General features: G+C 44.3%; 1 protein-coding gene across 2 annotated transcripts in view; it reads left to right on the top strand.

Annotated features, from left to right (window-relative positions):
- The first annotated feature begins 3,605 nt into the window (after window positions 1-3,605).
- ZNF385B (zinc finger protein 385B) overlaps window positions 3,606-23,908 on the top strand; it is a 1,149,514-nt gene continuing 1,129,211 nt past the window's right edge. For both annotated transcript variants that reach the window (XM_086956211.1, XM_086956210.1), the window contains exon 1: window positions 3,606-3,742. The gene's annotated coding sequence lies outside the window, so the exon portion shown is untranslated. The remainder of the gene's footprint in view (window positions 3,743-23,908) is intronic.

Raw genomic sequence — 23,908 nt, 5'->3', positions numbered from 1 at the left:
TCAAAGATGCTTGGATAAGAGTTAAATTAACTTCAACAAATATCCTCTCGCCAAAAATGTACATCTCACCAGGCCTTTAACAAGGCTGTATTTTAACTCCACGATTGTTCTCACTGTACATATCTGACCTCCCAAAGTATTTGGATGGCCCGGAGGATCTGCCCCCAAAACATATAAACTATGGGGTCACCCATTTGGTATATGGTGGCGATATTGTCCTGGCCTCACAAACTGCAAAAGACCTGATGATCCAGCTGTCTAAACTCAATTTCTACAAACGTAGAAACAACTTACATGTCAATTCAGCAAAAACAAAAGTAGTAACCCTTAGGAAAAGTAAAACCAACTGTTTGGGAGCTGGGAAATGTAACTAAAGAGCAGGACAACTATGTGTACATGGGAGTAACTATCGACTCAGCACTTTCTTGGTCATCTTATTGAAAACTAAGAAACAAAAGGCAGTTAACCTTCTTGAGAAAATTCTCAAAGCTCTATGGAGGAAGAGCAATAAGTCAACCTTTGACAGCACCAACATTATATTTCACTCCCCTCCTACTATGTGCATTCCAGGTATACAATCCGAAAATATTAACTCAACTAGAACTAATCTGTATGCAGAACATTCAACAACTTCTGAGCTTGCGAATCTCGACCCCCCAAAGCAAAAAAAGGCTAGAGCTAAATACATAAACTGTGCATAGTCTTCATAACGCCTCAAGTGTGAATTACATATGTGACTATCCTAATGCTAACAGCTTTATGTTACACGGATTAATTTTGGAGGTTTTGAAACAAAACAGGTATAAAAACTTTAAACTTAAACTGGATTGTGCAAATAAAGTAATTAAATACCAAAACGTTCCAGACTTGGAAATGTTGTCATCCATGCCCATAACTGTATGGAAGTACTTGGTTGAAAAAAAGCCTGCAGCTAAGTTACCACACTGAGAATCTGAAAACACCACAGAACTATAAACAGAGTGGCTTATTCTATCATTCGTACCTCAATTTTCAAGCAGTTATACCTTGATTCCAACCTAGAAGCTGTAACTAAAAGAAAACTCCTCAGATTCAGATTCCTTTCTATTCCTTTGGCTCGATTTGAGACAGCATTGAATGCTACACTCAGGAATAACAGAGTGTGTTTGTGTGGTTATAAACTTGAAACAATAGACCACATCGTAGGTATCTGTCCTAACCTGTTAAACTTGTGGAAGTTCAACCTCAAAAAATATATTGTTGAAGCAAATGTTAGAACAATTAAGGAATCAATTGAATTTGTGATTTACTAAACAAGGCCATTCCTTTATAAATGTACTAAAGATATGTTTAGACTTGTCTTACAGTCTTTTAAGATCTAAAAGTTAAATGTTTATCTTAGAAAGACTCTTTTTACGACAATTTTTTGTCATGACTAAATTGTACCTTGTATATCCTTTTCTTATTGTTTTACTCGCCGTATTTTATGTATATTTGTTGTAATCATTCTTGATTAATACAATAAAGTTTATCCAATCACTAGTATCAGGCTAGCATCTAAGGCAGGGGATACACCAATACTGGGGTAGAGAATACACTGACTGAAAATGTAAACAGTGGCTCAGGATGTATATCTACTAGCACAGGAACACACCGATACTGGGGTGTGTTAGTGCTAGAAGGGGAACACACAGATGCTGTGACAGGCATTTCACTAATGTTAGGTCAGGGACAGCCAGGGAGCACACTATCGTTAAGACAGGAGCCCACTGACACTGGGAGAGGAAGAACATTAATGCTAGGACAGGAACAATCGGACACTAGGACAGGGAATATGCGAACACTAGGACAGGAACACACTGAAACGGTGCTGTGATAGGAACACACTACACTGGGACAGGGTGCACACTAACACTAACGCTAATGCAAGGACACTGACATTAAGACAAAGAATACACTAACCCTATGTCAGGAGAACATTGATGCTGGGATAGAGAGTACACTACCGTTAGGGCAGGAACACCTTGACACTTTGTTAAGATACTAGGGGCGTCCTGACACTAGGTCAGTGGGTACACTAATGCTAGGTGGTCTCGTGTATTCGCATGGCGTTTTCTTTCATGCATGCCTTGCAGATATTAGCTGTTTAAGTTGGGTATTGGATAAAAGCGCTAAACTCGGCAAACAGGTGCTTGCTTCCACGTCAAGGCGCTTACTAGCTATTTTCTGAACTGACGAGACATTTGTTTGTCGTTAATGTAAGTAACTAACCTTACAATGGATTTAAGGGTATTTTCCAGTATCAAGCTCCCTGATAGTGCCAAACCAGGGTTTCCAGGCGGGCGCAAGGTGCACCGAACACACAGGGAGACGTAAAGACAACTTCACCACAGTAATCTCTTCGCTTGTTAACTGGGGCGCCGCCAATAGTTTTGGGATGGAAGATTGTATTGTATTGCATTGTAATTGCATTTATATAGCGCTTACTACCCCTGACGAGGCGTCAAAGCGCTTTTTCGGCGGGTAGCGCGCTACTCCGGGACCCACAGAAGATTAGTGTTGAATTAGTATAGTGAAACATGCAAGTACATTTTAAGTGGTGGATAGGTTAGTCAGTTATTTGGATTTGGAATGATAGCAGAAGGATAGAGTAGGACAAAAGTTTGTATTTATTTATCGCTCGCTTGTTGACGCATGCTATTCAGGGAGCCTATAAAGGATTAGTGGTGAATTAATATGGTGAAATATGAGGTAATTTCAGTGGTGGATATTAGTCTGTTACTTGGAGTGAGAAGGATAGCGGATGGATAAAAGGGGAAGAAAGATTTGCATTCATATAGCACTTGTTACCCCTGATGGGTGTTGAAGCGCTTTTCTGACGAGTAGCACGCCACTCTGGAACCCATAAAGGATTAGTGTTGAAAGTTAGTATAGTATAAATATGAAGTAATTTGAGTAGTAGATATGTTATTCAGTTATTTGGGCCGTATAGTAGTATAGTTGAATATGGAATATGGAATTTGAGAAGTGAACATGTTAGTCTGTTAATTTTGATTGAAAAAGGATAGTGGAGGGATAAAAGAGTGAAGGATTTTTTTTAATTTTAAGTCTTAGCAGTAGGAAGTGGTTTTTGGATGAGTAAAAAGGAGTTTTGGAGGGAAGGAGTCGGAGGGGAGAGTTTAGAAATGTTTGTTTTGGGGATCGGTGTAGTAGAAAGAGGTGTCAGATGATGCAAGGAGGGGTAGAGCAGGAGAGAGTCTAGAAAGGTTATTTTGGCGATCATAGTAGTGGTATGGGGTTTGGGATAAATGAGAGAGTGGATGTAGAGGATATATTGATAGATCTATAGGATGCCAGATAGGGTAGTGCATTAGAAGGTGGTTTAATTGTGTGCATTCCGGTATGGAAACTGCATTATCACACAACATTCCAAGTGCTTACCGAACGCGACGTTCAATGTGTTTGTTTTTTAATGCTGCCTCGTCCGATCACGCTCAGTGTCCGTGTCCCTGGCCCCGTGCCCCGCTGTGAGCCTGCGTGCACAGCTACTGTCGCTTTAAGAGAAGCTGCCTCCAGCGCGATGCACTGAGCGAGAAACTCGGTGAGAGCAGTAAGCTCCCAGCTCCCGCGGTGTGAGGCAGCAGCCGGTGCGCCCGCTCCGCTACAACTCCCCAGCCTTGGATGTGTATGTCTCGCGAATACATGGCTCCCGTCACCTCTCAGATTGGATGTTTCTAACGCACAGGCCCGTCCTCTCCAGCAGGTGAGCACCCAAGAAGCGTTACTCTTTAAAGAGACTTCCATGCCAGTGCTCAGCGCCTTGTGCATCTGGACACTGCAAAGCATATATAAAGTGTCGTTGCAGTTTATGCTATTTGCTATGCTATGTTTGGTTTGCTATGCCTATGCTGCGCTGTGTAATTTGGGTTGCAGCAGCTTGTGGTGACAGCACGAGATGTTTATTGCAGATAACCCAGAAAGGTCCCGCGAAAGCCTGACTGACAGGGATGTCTCATTTGCATAATACTTCATCAGTCGGTTTGAGGTTGTGATTGGTAGTTGCCGGTTGCAGTTTTACGTCCACTCTTAGAAATGTAACTTGAAACTACGACCTTCCGAGGCCCTCCCGGGCTATAGTTCAAAGTAGTTCGAAAGTGTCGCTAGTCCTGGCTGCCAAGTGGTACTGGGAAACCGGGGCACGGACAGCGCCCACGCCTGAAATGCCAGCCCTGCCAGGGAGAGATTGAAAAGCCACGCATGTGACACAGGGCGGACTACCAGTACACAGGCATTTGATTTGCCCTTCGCGGATAAATGGGATAGAACGATGTCTGGCTGTTTCTTTTTCCTGCTCAATGTGTTTTTAAAGAAGACGTTTTCGTTTTTATTTTCGGTAGGTGGTATACAGTGCACAATGCACGCACACTGTTGTCTACTTGTAGTTCTTGAAATATGCACTCCCCTCCACGTTATAGGCAGTGCATGTGAGGTGAAGTGCACACTCCAGGCGGGTGATTACTGGCCAGCCAGCTCTAACTTGAAGATGGAGCCATTTTCTTTTTTTAGTTGTCATTTACGCTTAAAGTCTGGACGTGCACCACAGGGAGTACAGTACAGCACTGATCAGCAATAGGTTTCTAGCGCAGGCTTCTTTCAAGAGACGAGTTGGCCGAAAAATCGGATGAACTCACGACAGTCGGGGCACGACATGTGACTGCCACTTCCCCAGCCCTCCTGTTCTTTCAGAGGGACGGGACTGTGCAGAAATATCATGCTACTGGTTGTATGTTGTGTAGTGTATGTAGTGTGTTACACGTGCATCCGTTAACAAACAGGACTTCAGGCAGACTCAAAATAATCTTTTTCAGGGGCAGGTGTAATGATGTACATGTACGCTAGATTACCATATGTGCAGTTGTATAACAGTGTTTAAACCCCTTGGTCTGCTGTCCCAGATACACGTCACCGTCGCTCTCGATACGTCACATGGTCTTCACTCCAAATGGCTCCTCCACCAATAATGTTCTGAGTACAGCACCTCTTGTAGGAGATGCTTCCACTGTAGTATTATTTTTGCTCCTTTGAGTTGGGCCTGGACTATAGTAAACATCTAAAATGTGCCCGCTCCTTAGTAAAAAACGCTCAGAACATCTTTGATCTTATCACCGAATCCCATCTGGATTGTCTTTTTATCACGGAAACATGGCTGAAGCCATGGTCTAATCCTGCCCTTGCCATAGCCCTACCACATGATTATCATATCCTACGGTTAGATAGGCAGGAACAACGAGGAGGGGGTCTTGCAATTATCTATCGGAATAATTTCAAATGCACTATTGAAGCACTGACAGAGCTAAAAGAGTCAGAGGCATTTGCTTTTTCTTTAGCAATTCATGACTCTCTTGTATTTTCCGGAGTCCTTATATATCGCCCTCCAGGCCCACCCTCCACATTTTTAGACTCTGTTGGCGACGTGTTGAGTGACCTAACTCTCAGGTTCTCTAATTTCACGGTGTTGGGGGACCTCAACCTACATCTCGAGGCCCCAACTGATCCTGGAGTCAGTAGCTTCCTAGACACAATTGAAGTGTTGGGACTTACTTTGTTGAATCGCGAACCAACACATCAAGCAGGACATCTATTGGATGGTATCTGCTCCAATTTTTCCAGCCTGATAGTTAAACCTCCAAGCCCTCAGGTATGGACTGATCATTTTTTAATTCCTTTCCTGATAGCTGAAACCCGGAAATTCTTTTCTAACTCCTTAAAAGGTACAGATAACCCCTATATAAAACCCACTCCGAATTGGAAGGCACTAGCCAGAAGGGCCGATATTGTTGAAAATCTTAAAAATGATTTACCAATTTTCGCCGATTGTACCTGTCCAGACTATCAAAGCTTTTGTGACTGGATTGCTGGAGCGGGCAAGCTGCTCATACCAGCTAATAGTGAGAACATGAAACCTAGGAATAAGAAAAAAAATGCCCCGTGGTTTTCATCAGCCCTTAAGGCCGAGCTAGGTGAAGTGAAAACTCTAGAACGGAGGTGGCGTCGTAATTACGACACAGCTGCACGTAAAACCTATATAGCAGCTAGACGAAAATATCATGTAGGATTAAAACTAGCAAAAAAAGCCCATTACCTACAGGCCATTTCTTCTGCAGGCCAAGAACAAAAAGCTATCTTTAGGATCGTTAAGGATTTTATCAAGCCCTCAGCTCTATCGCAAGAGATCCCTCCATCACAAGATCTCTGTAACACGATATCTGATTATTTCGATAATAAAATCCTAACTATCACTAATACCTTCCCTTCAGATATTACCTTCACAACGGATGGTGAACAGATAGCGAAGATGACTTCCCCCCTCCGCTTTGACGAGTTCTGCCCAGTCCCCCTGGAGGAAACTGCCAAAGCCATTCTAGCCAGCAAATCAGGTTCCCCTTTTGACCCCTGTCCTCCTCCGGTGTTGCACCATCTAATAGAGATAGTTAATCCCATGATTAACAGTATCATCAACTCTTCTCTAGCAACAGCAAGTATCCCAGAGGACTGGAAACTTGCAGCTGTAAAGCCACTCCAAAAAAAGGCCATGGCCGATCCTACTACCCTGTCCAACCTGCGCCCGATCTCTTTGCTACCCATCCTATCTAAGCTGACTGAAAAGTTTGTCAATAGTCAACTGACAAACTTTTTGGAGAAGAATAACGTTCTCCATTCAAATCAGTCTGGCTTTCGGTCAGAACATTCTACCGAATCAGCTCTATTATATTCTGCTGAAACCTTAAGAGCAGCAATGGATCGGGGAAAACAGGCTGTCCTTATCCTTCTTGACCTGTCGGCAGCCTTCGATACCGTGTCCCACAACATCTTACTGGACCGGTTGGCTGCCGCAGGGGTGGGAGGACAGGTGCTGACCTGGTGTAGGAACTTCCTCACAAACAGACGCCAAATAACAGTGCTTGGCCCATATCAGTCTGAGGCTAAAAACGTCAGCTCAGGGGTGCCACAGGGCTCCAGCTTGAGCCCTGTCCTTTTCAATCTATATATGACACCCCTGATGAACTTGATCGAGTCATTCAAGATCAGTTCTATCTCATACGCTGACGACACCCAACTGATTCTGGTGCTGGATAAGGAACAACCAGGTGCCGAGGAAGACCTTAGGAATTGTCTTGCAGCGACATTCAAGTGGATGAATAACAACCATCTAAAGTGCAACGCCGGAAAAACGGAAATCTTACCCATAGGGATCAATAATCTTTTTTCCCCGTCAGCTTGCTGGCCATCGGATGCAGAAGCTCCACCTAACACAATTGCATCCGCCCGTAACCTAGGCATAAAGTTTGACAACTGCCTATCCTTCAAACCTCAGGCTGTAGCAGTGGCAGGTATGTGCTTTCAAATTATCAAAGCACTTAGGAAATTTTTTGACCTCCTTCCCCTTTCGGCGAGGAATACAGTCGCAGTGGCCTTAATAAATTCCAGGCTAGATTACTGCAATGGACTCTATGCTGGAGCAAATAAAATCGTGCTCCACAAATTGCAGATGATCCAAAACGCGGCTGCCCGCCTCGTACTGCGTCTGCCCCGCAGATCATCTGCCTCTGCAGCTCTAAATACCTTACACTGGCTGCCAATAGGAAAGAGAATTTTGTTTAAACTTCTCCTGATTACTTTTAGAGCCTTCCATCAACGTGGCCCGACCTATTTACGAAGGGGGTTCAAAAGATACTACCCAGCACGCCGCCTAAGATCTGCCAGTCAGAATTTACTTACTATTCCCCGCTTTAAACTGGCTACAAAGGGTGGCAAATCCATCTTTGTACTGGGAACTAAGGCCTGGAATAAACTTCCCCTTCCCTTGCGTTCTTTTTCCCAAGAGGCCCCTTTCAGGAAGGCACTGAAAACCTGGATTTTCTCCATGCCTGACTCAATGTGTAGAACCCTAGTGTAGAGGCTGTGTTTAAAAAACTGGACTTCTTTCCCTATCCAACCCTTCCATCTGGGCTGTGTAAGCGCCAAGATACTCCTTGGAGTGGTAGCAGCGCTCTATAAATGCCCATTACAATTACAATTACAATTACAAAATAAAATGCAAATAAGATATATGCAAAGACCCTGGGTGGAGCAGGAACACCACTTCCCGAACAGGCCAAAGTCTGAAGGGCCCTCATTAAACCCGTGAGCTTGTTACATTGTAAAATGTATAGTTAGTCATTTATTTATGTTTCAATAGCGCTTAGACCTCCTTGCTAATGTTTCAAATCACTTCAAATGGAAGAGGGCAATAAAGGGGTAGGTAATACGAGTAAAGAAACCGAATAGGCAAACAAGCATCCACCGGAAGTGGCTTGTAAGCAGGCTTTCCTAGGAGGATTCCGTCTTATCATTCATTTATAATAAGTGGATTGAAGCGGCAGCCGCAAGTGGAGACAGGGGTCGTGAACTGCGGCTACTCCGGAAGCGCATTTGGTTAGTGCTAAGGCGGATTTACTCGCGCGATCCATCTGAAGGCTGCTTTCGCAGGCGCTCCAACTGAGGGTAAATTCAATTGCTGTTCAGCAAAAATGATATATTGAAACCACGCTCATAACATACTTTAAATGCTATTAATCCAACGAAATGTACGAAAAGCTACTGCATTTCGAATAATGTGTTTGCTTAAACGAGTTTAACACAGTGTCTAAATTTGGAAAGGCTGGTGAGAAGGTGCCAGAATAGTATCGAGAGGAGCGGCGCTTCTCAGATGTTTCTGCCTCTGCCTGCTGAGGTGTTCTCTCAAGGTGTTTCTTTTATTTGGAATGTGCTATGTTTCCTGGTGCGCGCGTGACAGTGGCGCGAGGGACGCGTGCTGGCGTCGCGCGCTCACGCGCCGGGTCCTGAATCAAGCAGCGCCTGGGCGCCCATGGCCTGCCAAGGGGCTGCCCCTCTTTCCATCGGTTGACTGCCTTTAGCGCAAGTGTTAATTGTATAGCATATAGGTTGGCAAGGAAAACTGCAGTACTGGCAAGAAGTCACAGTGGGGTTCACAGTGTTAAGGTACAAGGAAAGAAATGTATACAACCAATCGTACTATGATAAAAAAACTTAAGCTTGCTTAAACTTGAAAGAAAGTTAATGCACATGTTGACCTACCACTGTAACCCCAACTAGGACATGCAATTTGAAATCCAGTATCTTGGCGATCTTTGAACATGTAATTTAACTCTGGCTGTGTGCGGCTTGCCGTTCTTGTGGCCTGCCTTGCTAGTTATACTGAATATGCGGCATTGTTTTCAATGGAGTAGCATGCCACGCTATTTATAGCAGCGGTTTTCAATGACAATCCCCTATCAGAAGATATTCTTTGGAGCAACCTTAATGATCTCGTGTTTTCCCACTAAATAATGTTGCATGAGGGCGAGGCCCTTTCCTTGTTATTACAGCAGAAATCTGGAGGCGTGCAACGTGTCTGATGCGCAGCTGAACAAGGCAATTCATCTTACCAGAGGATGCCTTCCCTTCTCCCTTTGTGATGTCAGACTCAGATGAAAAGTACACATGTGAGGCCCCAGAAAGAAGGGCAGTGCATTCGGTTGAAGAAGTCCAGGTCTAGTGGTGCTGAGGCCTTTCCAATTTCCAATTCCTGTGAGGCAACCCAGGGATTAAGCATAGAATGAGAAAGACTTGCGGAGATGACGTTCATATAGCATCATAGACAGGGCTTTAAGTGGGATGAAGAAACTTTGGGCGGGGGGATCTGTCATAGGGGCGTAGCAGATGTAATTAAGGGTGTGGCTTAAAACACAAGCTTTAAATCTGTACTTTGCATAGCATGCTGCCCACTGGTATTTTGCTGCATCTGTCCATTCATCCAGCTATACAACACAATAAGTAACATAACACCTACAACAAGCCAGGGCTACTGGCTTTTGTCAATGGTTGTAAATTGCATAAGATAAAAAAGCAACAACTATGACTTCGTTGTATATAATAATGAAAATGCTTCCGGGGGCGAGGTTGTGGCGTAAGGCTTGAGCAGACGACTTTTGAACTGATTAAGCAGGTTCGGGCCTCATGTCGGCTCAACGTTCTGTGATTCAAAAGATGAATATGTCATATTGTAATGTATATGGTGCCATGTTTGCTCCAAGTTTGCGCATATCTGAAACTAAAAAATGTTTCTTTTTGAAGTTACATCAAAAACAGTGATGGATGGTACCATTGTAGATCAAAGCTTTTTTTTTCTCCACACTGAAGGTAAAAATGGGGAGCCCGATAAGGACCCATCTCGGCACCTACTTTTAAGAACTGCTGGTGCTGAGCACCGGCAGAACCCAGCCCACTTAAAGCCCTGATCATAGACCTGCCACCAAGGTTACCAGGTGATCGGGCCAGTGTTTTGGCATCTGAATGAACATCATTTTATCCTGATGTATTTTTTAATAGTTTTCATGATTTATATACAGTAACAAAAGATGATAGGTGAAATGCTGGCAAAAGTCTTAAGGCCTGATTTAGATCTTCGTGGGACTACTGTTTTTCTGCGATGGCGCTGGTCCCAATTATTCCTTCAAGCTGACGGCGATCCGGTCGCCGTATTTAGGTTTTACAGCAATAGATTTGAGACTTCCATGGCAGCGGTCTTCCCTGGCTAACAGTACTCTGTCACCGTCATGCCAGCGGGTTTCCGCCAATCAGATTTAGATGTTCCCGTTGTGCTGGTGGTGTGCTGGCGGCTGTGTCCTGATGGAATGAAGCCATGGTGGTGTGGAGACAGGTAAGTACTACTCACATTATCTTATTGATGCGTTGTGAATCTGTCATAATGCATATGTGGGTAATGTGTTTTTCCCTTTTTTGGTACATATTGCATGTCAGACAAACAACATACACACGCTATTGAATGCACACCCACAGGCACCACAAGCACAATCCCCACAAACACCGCAACAACAGCTGGTGTGTTCATTTTACCTTGATGAGTAGGAAAATTAACACTACTTCATTACACCTAAGAAAAATGTTGCATGTAAGAGCAATGCAGAAGTACACGAGGCAACAGCAATAGTCAATACACGATACATAGGACAATTGTACAAGTAGGTCTCAGCGACAACAGAGTTGTTTGGTGTTGTGGTGTAGTTGGTCCAGCAAAGGAGGGACTATGACCTTGGGGAAGGAAACAGAAATGGAAAGCAGAAAAAAGGGTATTTTTTTAATGTATTTCTTTTAATTCTGCAAACTAGAATCAGGAGGGATTACTGCCTTAGTCAGTTAAGACATTTCATAATCCCCCCTTCCCCAACCCCCCCGCCCCCCCGGCCCCCTAGCACCTTGAGAGTGACCCTTGTCGGGGGAGTAGTCGCGCTTAACAAACACCTGATTGATTGATAATCGGGATGCAGGATTCTGGGCTGGAGTTCCGCCAACAGCTTCTTCTGCCTATACCGGCATCAACATGATTCAGAATTTCTGCCTGAGTCAGTGGGACTCTGGCGGTCTTTTGTCTATTGACTTGCCAACATTTAAATACAGCGGACGGACCGCCAAGTTGATGGGCGAAGACTGCCGAAAAAGCTACAGCGGGACCAGTTCTGCCAATATCTAATTCAGGCCCTGAGTCATTAGCAATCACTCGGGTCACATTCTAGTTAATTGTTTTTTTTGTCCACTGTGCCACTCCAGATATGGAGCAACCATATGCAAATCAGGAACAATCCTGTCCAACCTGCCAGACCACATCCCTTATCCCTTTTGTACATGATTGATGTACCAGATGGTAATTTCAAAACATACAGAAATGTTAGTCTTTTTCTTTTTGCATTTAAACTTTTAGTGAAAGATTGTAAAGAATGTAGGATATTTGTCAGCAGTACTCAAAACCCATGTAACACTTGTGAACTAAACGTGTCCACTCAGTAACAGAGTCCCTCAGCATTACATCCGTTTACTGTAAATTATGCAGTCTGGCTAAAACAATGATACATCGACTGTTTTATCAAGGACTACCGTTTGTTTCCAATTTAAAAAGATGCTTGTGATATATTATCACAACATAAACAAAAAGGGAGGTAGAGGGAGAAAGGCTAGGGCTCACCCTCCTAGTATTAATAAGTCACACAAGATCTCTGGGGACAGAGATCAAAAACCCAGCCGTAGTCTATGACTCTATTCCCATAACACACAATGGTGTTGGAATAGTGTCAATAGTTCCAAGAAAGAAAAAAAGGAAAAATATTCCCTTTTTTTAGGTGTCCCCTCACTCACCAGGGTTGCCCCATGGTGACATGCTTCATCATAGGGGCCATCCCAGCCCTCTACGGACTGGGGCGTGCTGCGACTTGCGGAATTACGTAGGAGCACTTACAAAAGACTATGTGTGGTGCAAGGAATGTGATGTGAAGGAGTGGAGTATATGTGATTAGTTAAAATTACCTGCCTAGTGAGTTGCAAATACTTTATTCTGGCTCCTAGGTGGTAAAGCTAAAAATGGGGTAGAAATGGTAGGATACCTAAATTGTAATGGGTTTAGGTGTACCTAGCAACTCCTGTCTGCCAACATGTTTCGTGCGCCCCCCTAGCACTTCCTCAGGGCTACACAGGGACCAGCCCTGTGTTCGCCACTCCTTATCCAAAGCCTAATAAGCTATTAAATACAAAATACTAATAATTAATTCAATGCTGCAAATAAATAAGGCATGCATCTGGTAGCTACGCAACCAAACTTAATCACGTGGTCATGAAAAAAGGCTTAACTGTGCCCCAAGGAATCGGTAGGGGTACAATATCCTGGTAGATTTGCTGTCGGGATACCAAAATCGGTCTCACCTAAGCAAACCCCTCCGGTCCGAATGTTTTTTTCCAATTTAAAAAGATGCTTGTGATATATTATCAACACATGTACTTTGACTATCCAATCTTTGGAGCTGCATTGTTTAAGTACATTTTGTATTTTTTTTAAAACTAATTCTGTATACATAATTTCTCATGCTGCATAAAACATAATTATTTTCCGCTGAATTAGTGAAGACTTAGATCTGTTGTTAGAGATGTCAAAACGTCTTTGAGGCATGTAAACAGCAGGCCAGTCACCGGGACCCAGATGCATGCTTCTTTGAATGTTTGCCATTGTACAACAGAACAATCTTCTTCAGATGCATCATCGTCTGTTTTACTGTCCAGAAATGCTCCTGCACCTTTTCCCTGAGCCCAACGCCATATTTCATTTGAAACTACAACACTGCTCATTTTCTTACTCTAGAGATTACGGTCTGAAGCACAAAGCGTTTCCTAGGAGTGAGTCTGCCATACACTAGTTTATAATGAAAGTTTGCATATATTAATTGCAATTCACACATGGTCAATGCTTGCAAACAAAAGCCTTTCCTTGCACATAATGTATTTTTAAACATACAATGCACAGACATGGCTTAAAATAATGACCATAGGCATGGGAGCTTTACAGAAGGGGTCAAGGATATGCAATGCAATAAAATGAACACATAAAAAGCAGTGATTTTTTCGACATTGTTAAATTTGTGAGAACACACTTTCTTTCTTCCATATTTCTAGTTATCAAATTTACACTCAAATTAAGGAGATTCGTAAATTGCACAAGTTGGTCCTGGTTTGATAGGGGACAGGTTGGAAGTAGTGCCATGAGTATCAAAATCCTTTCGGTACTAGAAGGTATGCACAGTACATGGATTAAGTACTAGGAGAAGTAATCCCAAATGGATTACTGATGGGGTTTGGACAGCACACAGGAAACCAAATGAAAAAGAAATAGCAAAAAAAAAAAGCAATATTGCATAATTTTCATAACTCTAACACTGCACAAAATACCAAAATGCATCTACTGTGTAAGTGCATTAAGAAGGTATTGCATTATCTGGCTGAGCCCTTACTCTAAACTAACGTGAATCTACTAAACCCACATTCAACACCTAATGTTGGAAAATTTAACAGACCACATTGTACATGACAGCACCACATGTAACTAGCATTTTGCCAAAGGACATTCAGATGCCAATGTGTTGTCCTCCCAACACAACTACAAAAAACAGATTGCTAAGCATCTGCATTGTCGCCTAATTCCAATTTACGGTACATGAACAGTTATTATGAATTAGCTGGCTCAGCCTATTCCTTTAATATATTTAAGTAATGTTGTGGTATGCACTTTTGTGTCGTATTTTCTACTTTTCCCAAGGTGCTGGGGCACATTAGAAATCATGGTGTAATTTACTCAAAGCAGAGTGCTTAGTTGGAATAAAATTTGATTGTGGTTCATGATCTTGAGAAGTGAGTCCTTATAGCTAATGGTCTGCAAGCTTAGAGTATACTAGCATGTTAAGTCATTGATTAAATTGGATATTGCCTAGCAGTTATAACCTACCTCAAATACATGAAATGCAGCACTGTGTAAAATAAAATAGATAACAACGCCAGGCTGTCATGCATTGGACATAGTGCCAAGGGCCACATAAAATACAAAGTATTACTATTCAACAGCACTAAACACTTAATTCACAACCCCAGCACCAAGACTCAAAGATGCAAAATGCTCCACTGCATACTTCAGAGCACTATGTGGCCAGCACAACAGAATAACAAGCATTGGCATAACTAATAGGTCTCGCCTTTGGGACCTGCTGCATAACTAAATGCTTATAAGGTCCCAGAGACGAGACCTATTGGCTATGCCAATGCTTGTTCTAAATGGTGATCCAATAAAGTTGTGCAAAACAGAAGTACATGCTAGTGTGCAGGTCGAGTATAATGTAATTGAGAAGAAGATATTTTAGGCTGAAGTGTGCTACTTTTCAGCAAAATATAAAAAAGGGGGAAAAAGACCATTCTTACGTTGCCTAATCAACAAGAGGAAGTCATGTCAGATAACATCCCTTGTGCTCCCTGAAACTGCAACACGAGCTAGTATGTCATTCCCTGACAGAAGGCGTGCACGTCCTGCGCCCATGGCTGATTGATAGAGTGGAAATTGCTTGCTGTTTTTGCTGAAGAGTGCGCTTTAGTGTCTCTCCTCGAATTCGCACTGTCGCCGGATCAGTGCCTGAGAGGCAGGGCGCGCTCTTTCTGGGGTTGGGGCTAACTTGTAATCTCCTATCCTACACTCGAGTAAAGCGGTCAGGGTAGCTTTACTAATTGTTTTACTTTTAAAGGTCTGATGTACGTCCACGGGCTAATGTAAGCAAGAGAAATGGGTCCCTAAATCCTGGGTTGGTTGTATAAAACAGCTTTTGGGTTGCTGTGGGCCTCTGAAAGCCTGGTGCCACAACAAGGCTGATAGCTGCGCCCCTGCTCATCTGAGATAAAAGTACAGCAGGCACCAATTGAAAGCAGAAAAAAAGCAAAAAAGATAAGCACGGCCCGCCGCCACGAAAGTTAAAACAATGGTCTTGTTTTCCTTCCCAGTAGTAGTAATGAGGTATCAGTGGAGCTCGGCCGGAAGTCAATGTATAGCATTTACCTTGTGGGATCGAGCAGCAGCAGGCGAGATAATTGCAAACAGATGGCGCCGCTGCTAGCTCCTGCAAGGTAAATGCTGTACATGCACGAGTACTCATTGGAAACAATGCAGTACATGCACTAGTTTCCCAAAAAGTACGGAGTGATTCCAAGAGGTCACTCTAAAGCAGCGCTTGTGCGCTGCTTAAGCGAGACCTAAAAACTCCAGAGCAATGCACTCGCATGCAACCAACACACTGCCAAAGGCCTTACCAAAAGTACCTGAATACTTTACACAGAACTCAGGCACTAGATAGCTGCTTGAGTTAATATAATGTGTATGGCTAATATATCTCTTTTAACTGTCCTAAAATACTTGCACCAGAACCCATGCACATTACGTCACATTACTTCTCATCACCACAACACCTAAGATCCCAACCCACTGCTAACATTTTGCACTCAATAGAACACTCACTGGCGAGCAGCCAGTCGTGCACATGCCTTGCCTGATTGGAGGTGGGAGTCAGCAACCCTCATGGACAGAACCAACACATCTCTCCCCTGCACAGAGAAAGGGTGTGTCAAGACATTGGGATGAAGGAAAGATGGTTGTACTCTGGAGATGAATAAAACAGAGACTCTTCAACTCTTTCATAGTCCCTTGGGCCAGATTTACTTTTCCTTCACACAATGTAATGCAGCATATTAACTTGCAAACAAAACAGGTGATGGACCGAATGTGGATCAATGTCACACATTCACCCCAGTCCAAAGATCTGGGCCCAAATCCATCGTTTTTTTGCACTCCACACCACCCTGGGTTAGACAATGGCGATATGCAAATCAGCTCTGACCCTGTGCCTCATGGGAACAGTCCAGTCCGAACTACAAAAGCCATGTCCTTCCCAGAACGGAATCAAGCATCCGAGGACCAGACCGGTTTCGAGGTAACACCTCTCATCAGCCCGGCTAGCTTGACTCCAGTGGTGTGGAGTGCCTGGGACCCACGTCTGAGCATCCCCAGCGCACTTATGGCGGTATTTGCAAACAAAACAGGTGATGGACCGAATGTGGATCAATGCCACACATTCACCCCAGTCCAAAGATCTGGGCCCAAATCCATCGTTTTTTTGCACTCCACACCACCCTGGGTTAGATAATGGCGATATGCAAATCAGCTCTGACCCTGTGCCCCATGGGAACAGTCCAGTCCGAACTACAAAAGCCATGTCCTTCCCAGAACGGAATCAAGCATCCGAGGACCGGACCGGTTTCGAGGTAACACCTCTCATCAGCCCGGCTAGCTTGACTCCATGGGGCACAGGATCAGAACTGATTTGCATATCGCCATTGTCTAACCCAGGGTGGTGTGGAGTGCAAAAAAACGATGGATTTGGGCCCAGATCTTTGGACTGGGGTGAATGTGTGACATTGATCCACATTCTGTCCATCACCTGTTTTGTTTGCAATTACCGCCATAAGTGCGCTGGGGATACTCAGACGTGGGTCCCAGGCACTCCACACCACTGGAGTCAAGCTAGCCGGGCTGATGAGAGGTGTTACCTCGAAACCGGTCCGGTCCTCGGATGCTTGATTCCGTTCTGGGAAGGACATGGCTTTTGTAGTTCGGACTGGACTGTTCCCATGGGGCACAGGGTCAGAGCTGATTTGCATATCGCCATTGTCTAACCCAGGGTGGTGTGGAGTGCAAAAAAACGATGGATTTGGGCCCAGATCTTTGGACTGGGGTGAATGTGTGACATTGATCCACATTCTGTCCATCACCTGTTTTGTTTGCATATTAACTTGCAGCACTGCGTTGCATGAAAGGGAAAACAGAAATGTGCCATATTTACAAAGATATGGCACACTTCCGCACTCTCCCAGCGCTGGCGCGCTACGTGCTGCCTAGCATTAACACAGGCAGCTTTGCACTCTGGTGGTAGGCTGCCTACACTACATGCAGAATCTTTATTTATGCAAGAGGGTGTATTAAATATAATCCCTCTTGTGGGATTTGACTAAAGACAAGCATATGTTTCTGTTTTTTTTCTAGTGAGTATTTTCTACGATTGACCATTTTTCTTTTCCCCCTCTATTCTTCGCACTAGGTGTGTTTAGGAGTGTGATTACATTTTTAAATACATAATTGCCAAGAATATAATTTCCTTTACTGTGGTCTGTGCTCTTGAGGTGCCTGGTGTGTGTGCCTAGCACCGTTTTACTGTTTGCTTCGCCTATCCAGCAAACTCACTAAAGTGTCCTTACTTCTTTCCTTCTTCAGAAGTGCTTTTGTGTAGAATATGTCTGCGTTAATAGATAGCCCGCTGGGTACTGTCAAACGATTCAAATCATGTTTTGATTTCTTGGTGTTACATTGTTGTTTGTCTGTCAATTATATCGAAGCAACAAGGGAAAAGTAAACAGACCAACGACAAGATAATAAAATAAGATGTGCATCGTTTAACAGTCGCTTGTCTGCTTTTTTCACAAATACATATCTTTGGCAGAAAGCTCATGGCTGCGGGGGCGTATGCTAAATCAAAGATTGGTTAATCATTGATTTTGCGTATTTTGCCATGATTCTCCATAAAATAGTTTCAGGCTAACATAGATTTCAATTTTGTAAACAATTTGCTGAGATAAAATCAGAATTATTGTACTGTGACATGCACCTCAACAATTCTTCAGATGGTTTCAAAGGAATTATTTTATGTTTTTTCTATTTGAGAAAAGACGCCTGTGTGTGTTTGCCGAAGAAGCTCGGGCCGAGGTTTAAAAAGTATTTTTCAGGAAAATGTTTTTCTGACCACTGTGCAAACAGAGCGTAGCAGTTCCTCGGTGAACGGAGGCGCCGTCTATTTCTGTGCCAGGCCCCGAGTCACATTGGCGGTTTCGTAAAAAACAAGGTACGAAATGCACAGAGGGAGTGACTTGTTCAAGGGCACGATAATTGGATTCAAACTCGGTTTCCCTGCCCGGTGCTCAGCGGAGGTTCTCGTATGTTCTGTGCCTGTGGTGCCTGTCTTGATTCTAGGGAAAGGAAACCTCCTTCCGCTGACAGGACCTCGTTAAAACAATCTTTCCTGTTCTAGCTGTTTTGAGACCCCCAAAGATGTTGTCAGGGCCTTCAGCATACAAACCTCTACCCACCAGTGTCTGTTAACGTATGCCACGAAACCTACCTTTATATCTAGGCCCAACGATAGGATGAGAAAATCACTCCCTGTATCAACACAATTTAAATTAGGGGGGGTGGGGGGGGGGGGGGGGGGGGGGTTAACAACAAGGTACTGTTTTGTAGCATCCACATTTTGTCCCCTATTTGCTTCTCAGGAAGACAGCAATAATGTATTGTAATTCTTTGACATAGATAAGTCATTAATCAGAAATCCAAAATACGCAAGTATAAAAACACTTTCCATTTATTTTCTATATGTTTCATATTGCCCTATGTACTATGGGATAGTATAGCAGCCAGGCATGCCAGGAAAAAGTGCAACCTCATGGAATAGTAAAAGACAACCATCACTGGGTTGCCGTGGAGCCCTTACTCACACCGCCACGATGCCACTGCTCCCGCTGCACTAATGTTAGCTTTTCCCCTGATTTTACACTATGTGAATGGAGTCACCATCCACCAGAAGCTTTAGAGCATGCACCATCATGTGGCTTTTACATGCAGATACTGACTGGTAAATAGTTATGCCCGCAAGATGATATTCTGGCTGCAAGAGGCCCTGAGACATAGATCATGCTCTTTTGCGGAGGTCTGTAAGAGGGCAAGTGGGCACTGCTGTGGTAATAAGATGAGGAAGCACCAATGGACCAGTTGGAAGGGGTTTGGCGGCAATTTTATAATGGATCCATTGGTTGAACAAGATCTGTAGATCAAGGGGGGATGGCTTGAAGGCTTGAGAGAAGATGCTGACTTTTGGTAATTTTCCGAAAGCAAGTAGGATGGGAGAAACACAGTTTGAGACAGCAGGTATTGCAGTTGTCTTACACTATGGAGGTAATATGGCATGGTCAAGCCAACCAGCTATTGGCCACAAGCATATCATGAATGTACACATGCTGCGATGGATCCAGGGAAAACTATAAAGAGCACTGATTTGGTTTAAAATCTCAAACAAGTGGTCAGAATATTCCTAAAGGATAGAGACCCACTTTTTGAAGACTGTGTCAAGCCATCAACCATTGCGGTAATTATGCAGCCTATTGACTAGGAATAGGAAATGGCAAACAGCTCAGCAGATTGATAACATTTCTGATACAGAAATTTCATAAGGCACAGTAATCTCCACATGGCTCTTGTGTCTGCGGGTCAAATCTATTGAGTATTATTACGTGATCTTTCTAATCCATGCCGACAATACACAAATCCTGCTCCCCTCAGAGAATGGACCGTTAAACCACCCTAAATACCCATCATGCCATTTTCGGGAAAGGGTAATGTATAGTTATGTATGCCTAAAATGTGAAAAAGTGTTTCTTAACTGTCAGAACCCTTTTCAGGGGGCCACTAAGCAAGTAGCTGTTACTGGAACCAACAGTGGGGGTTGCCGCCTTTTACTCCTGCTGTCCAGATGCACAACTTACAATGGGCCCTGAGTAACTGGGCCTAGTACTACCTCTTCAGTACTTGACTCTCAGTGGCAGGGTAGGTCGAGCAGTCCACGCCTCTTCAGGAGGAGGTAGGGGTAAGGTATGCATAGGCTCAAAAGGCCAAATACAGTAACCACAAAAATATAATTCTTCAATCTAGTAACTTTCTTTTGGTAAGAAAAGCCATATTTATTCTGTATTTAAACACAGCACACTAAATAAGTCACACAGAATGATGTCTCTCAAGGCTAGTGCTGATCTGAGTCGTGTTACCCACCATGGGTTATCTCCCCCCTATTCCTACAGGCTAACCAACATGACTCTGTTGGAAATTTGAATGTGACCCTAAACTTGCTGCCCCACTAGCAATGCACCTCAAAGTCTGTCTTTGGCCTTCATAAGGTACAAGCTCTACGAATGCTGATTGGCAGAGTTGGTGCAAGGCTGTGGCCCTGGTCCAGTCTTACCCAATCACAGACTTCAGAAGAGTTTGGGAGGTGTGGTGTGTCTTCCCTTCCTCTAGCAATGAGCAACTCGCACCATGTCCTCCTGTGGTTGGAAACTGCTGTGTTGAGGCAGTCTCAGGCGGCGACAGCTTCCAGGTGCAGTGGCTTCTTTTTCTTCATGGTTTGTGCCAGTAAGTTGGTGCAGCAGCGAAAACAAATGCTGCTGGATAGCTTCTGACTTTCATTCCGAGTCACTCCTATAGTCACAGGGACTCATCTGATATGAGCGATGGCCCAAACGCTCCTAGTGCCATCCTGGCATACAGGGGTCAGGGGCATGGGGTACTGCCCCAAAGAGGCCAGATGCACTGGGCTACAGCTCAAAAGTACTTGTGCCCACCTCCTTAAGCATAGTGGGAGGTCAAGGTCTAGACGGCCTCATTTGTGCAAGGCGACAATTGAGCTTGTTTGCTGCTTTTGATTTCACAAGGCCTCATCACCTTGAGAAAGGTTTAGATCCTGGTGCTCACCCATGATCTGTGTTTTCCCATGACCAAAAATAAATACCAGCGAACCAGATATCCTTGCAGCAGGGGCACCCAGGGTAAGGTTAAACGTCCATCTCCAAGCAGGGAACTTTTCCATACCAAGACTGACTATCTTTTTGGAGATAGTTTGCCTTATTGACGGCATAAGATGCTGGGTAACCTTATGTCCCAGGTAGATGAAGTAGGGTACTTGGTTGTGGTATGGGTCCATGTCCTTGCATTTGAATATGATATTTACAGAGATGCATTTCCATGTGTATACACTGTTAGACCCCAGATCCCTGGTTGGCTGAGGTAGGTACCTTAGGCCAAGTAGGGACCCGCGTTCCAACGTCAGGGAAAGGAAGGTCACCTTCTGAGATAGGCCCACTCACCCCCTCGCCAGCTTGGCACGAGCAGCCAGGCTTATCTTCAAGGCAAACGTGTAAAGTATTTGCAACCACGCTCACAACAAACCAATGATGACACCACACGAGTTTTATAAAAACGAGTATAAACTTTTTATAATAAGATATATGATAAGACCACACAATATAAATCTAACACATGAGGTTGTGTACTATTTCTCCTGGCAGGTTGGCAGGCCAGCCAGCCCTTGTGAGTTCTGGCGGTATTAATGAGCACTTCTAACCATTCTCCTGTACTCCTAATATCATGTCATACAGTTTGCAATGCTAGAATCAGGCACTTTTGCAATGTAAAAATACTGTAAGGCGTAACGCCGCAATCAGACACTCTGCAATGAAAAGAATGTAACGCGTAACACAACAATCAGGTACTTTGCAAGGTAAAATAATGCAATGCGTAATACAACCACCAGGTATGTTGTTATGCAGAAATAAGGCAATGCGTAATACACTAACCAGATAAATCGTTATGCAGGAACAATGCAATGAGCAATACGCTAATCAGGTAGTTTGCTATTTAGAAACAATGCAATGCGTCATAAGACAATCAGGTAGATTATTATGCAGATAAAATGCCATGCGCCATACACTAATCAGGTAGTTTGTTATGCAGGAATAATGCAATGCATAATACTCTAATCAGGTACTCTGTTATGCAGAAATGATCTAATGTGTAATACAACAGTCAGGTACTACATTCTGCAGAAATTGAATAATGCATAATACACTCAGGCCCCGATCACCGCCCCTTAGGCGGTCTCGCCGCATCCTTCTGACTTGCAGTCAGCCTCTCAACAGTTGCCCCCAACACGGGACGATGTCATCAAAAGTGCAGCTCCGCACTCCCGCTCCTGTACTGCCACTCCCTTGGCAATGCGGGCCGCAATACAAGCCGAAGCAGAGGCTGGCACTGCTGACACAAGCGAGAGGCCAAGAGCGTCTCCTCCCGAGCCCGCGCCCCGCCCCAGGAGTCAACACATGTTGCCTGGGGGGCACAAACTCACTCTCCTCTCCACGTCCAGCGACTGGGCCTCCAATGCAGCTTTGTGAATTGGCAACGGTGGCTCGGGCCGGCAACTCAGCTTCTCCGGGACTGCCGGTCTGGGCTGCTACAGTTACGAAGATCTCAGGCTGCCACAAAGCACATGCACCCAGCGTCGCTGAGTCTTCCTTAAGCTTCGGGTGCACGATTACTGGGCACTCCACACACAGGTCTCAGGCTGCACGAAGATCACGTGCACAGCGTCGCTGAGACTCACCTTAACTCCGGTTCACACAATAACAAGGCAAATCCTCATGAAGGTCTCATGGTGCACAAGGCACCGCACACAGAGTCGATGAGACTCACTTGGATTCCGGTGCACACAGTAACAAGGAAAATCCTCATGAAGGTCTCACGGTGCACATGCACACAGCGGAAATGAGACTCACTTGGGTTTCGGTGTACACGATCATTGGACAATCCTCACAAAGGGGTTTAGGCTGCACAAAGCACACACACACCACTTTGCTGATCTTTGCTTCGACTCCAGGTGCCCACGATCACAGGGCACACCTTGTGAGGGTCTCAGGCTGCAACAAGCATGCAAACACAGCGCCGCTGAGACTCTCATGGAAACGTTTGTGTTCTTGTTCTTCCGAAACAGGGAGCCAGCTCTCCTCGGGCCCTTAGAGATAAGTTACTTTAGGACACAGCACACAGCAAAGTCCTTTCAAGCAAGGGGACACATCACATAGCAAATTCCCTTTAGCCTTTTCTTGGATAGAACAGAAAACTACAGGCCAGCCCCAGAACACACAGCAAGGGTCAGTCCTATCCTTCAGTCTCTTCAGTTGTTTCTTTCTTGGCAAAGGTCCTCTTGACCACGAAGTAGCCCCAGTCTTGTTCACATTTGATCAAGCCATTCTCCAAAGTTCAGCGGCTTCAGCTCTCATAGCTATACCCCTCAATGGCTTTGAAATCTATTTGTTTCAGGCGGCACTGACACCTGTTCAAACTAGTTCTGGGTGCCTCCCTGCCATTGACACCTTTCTTCCCTTGATTAGTGGGGGTCTGGATTCTCAATCACTCAGCAGGAGATGGGACAATTGTTTTATAGCAGCAATCCAGGCCTCTTCACCTCTAGGGGCTTCTCCCCCTAAAGTCCAGAATTGCAGGTCAGCCTGTTGCTGTCTCACCTCCTTCCTGGGTCAAGACATTGTCCAGATCCTATCACATTCAAATCCAGATAGTTAATCCTCAGCCAAGCAGAGACACACAGGAATGTTAGAGCACAAAAACTCAGCCACTTATAAAAGAGTGGCTTCTAAACACACAGTCCCAAAAAAACACCTTCATAAAAAGATGTGTTATTACACTGTGAGACCAGGCATACTAAACTCACCTTTCCATCTTAAGCTTTTAGGAACATAGGCTGGAAAACATATTACACCGCCTTCCCATTCTGTCCTATGGGCAAGATGG

The sequence above is a fragment of the Lissotriton vulgaris genome, chromosome 2_1, assembly GCF_964263255.1.
Source record: "Lissotriton vulgaris chromosome 2_1, aLisVul1.2, whole genome shotgun sequence".
In the NCBI taxonomy this organism is placed as follows: domain Eukaryota; kingdom Metazoa; phylum Chordata; class Amphibia; order Caudata; family Salamandridae; genus Lissotriton; species Lissotriton vulgaris.
Note: the sequence above shows the minus strand (reverse complement) of the source record. Positions and strands in the feature narration are given on the sequence as shown.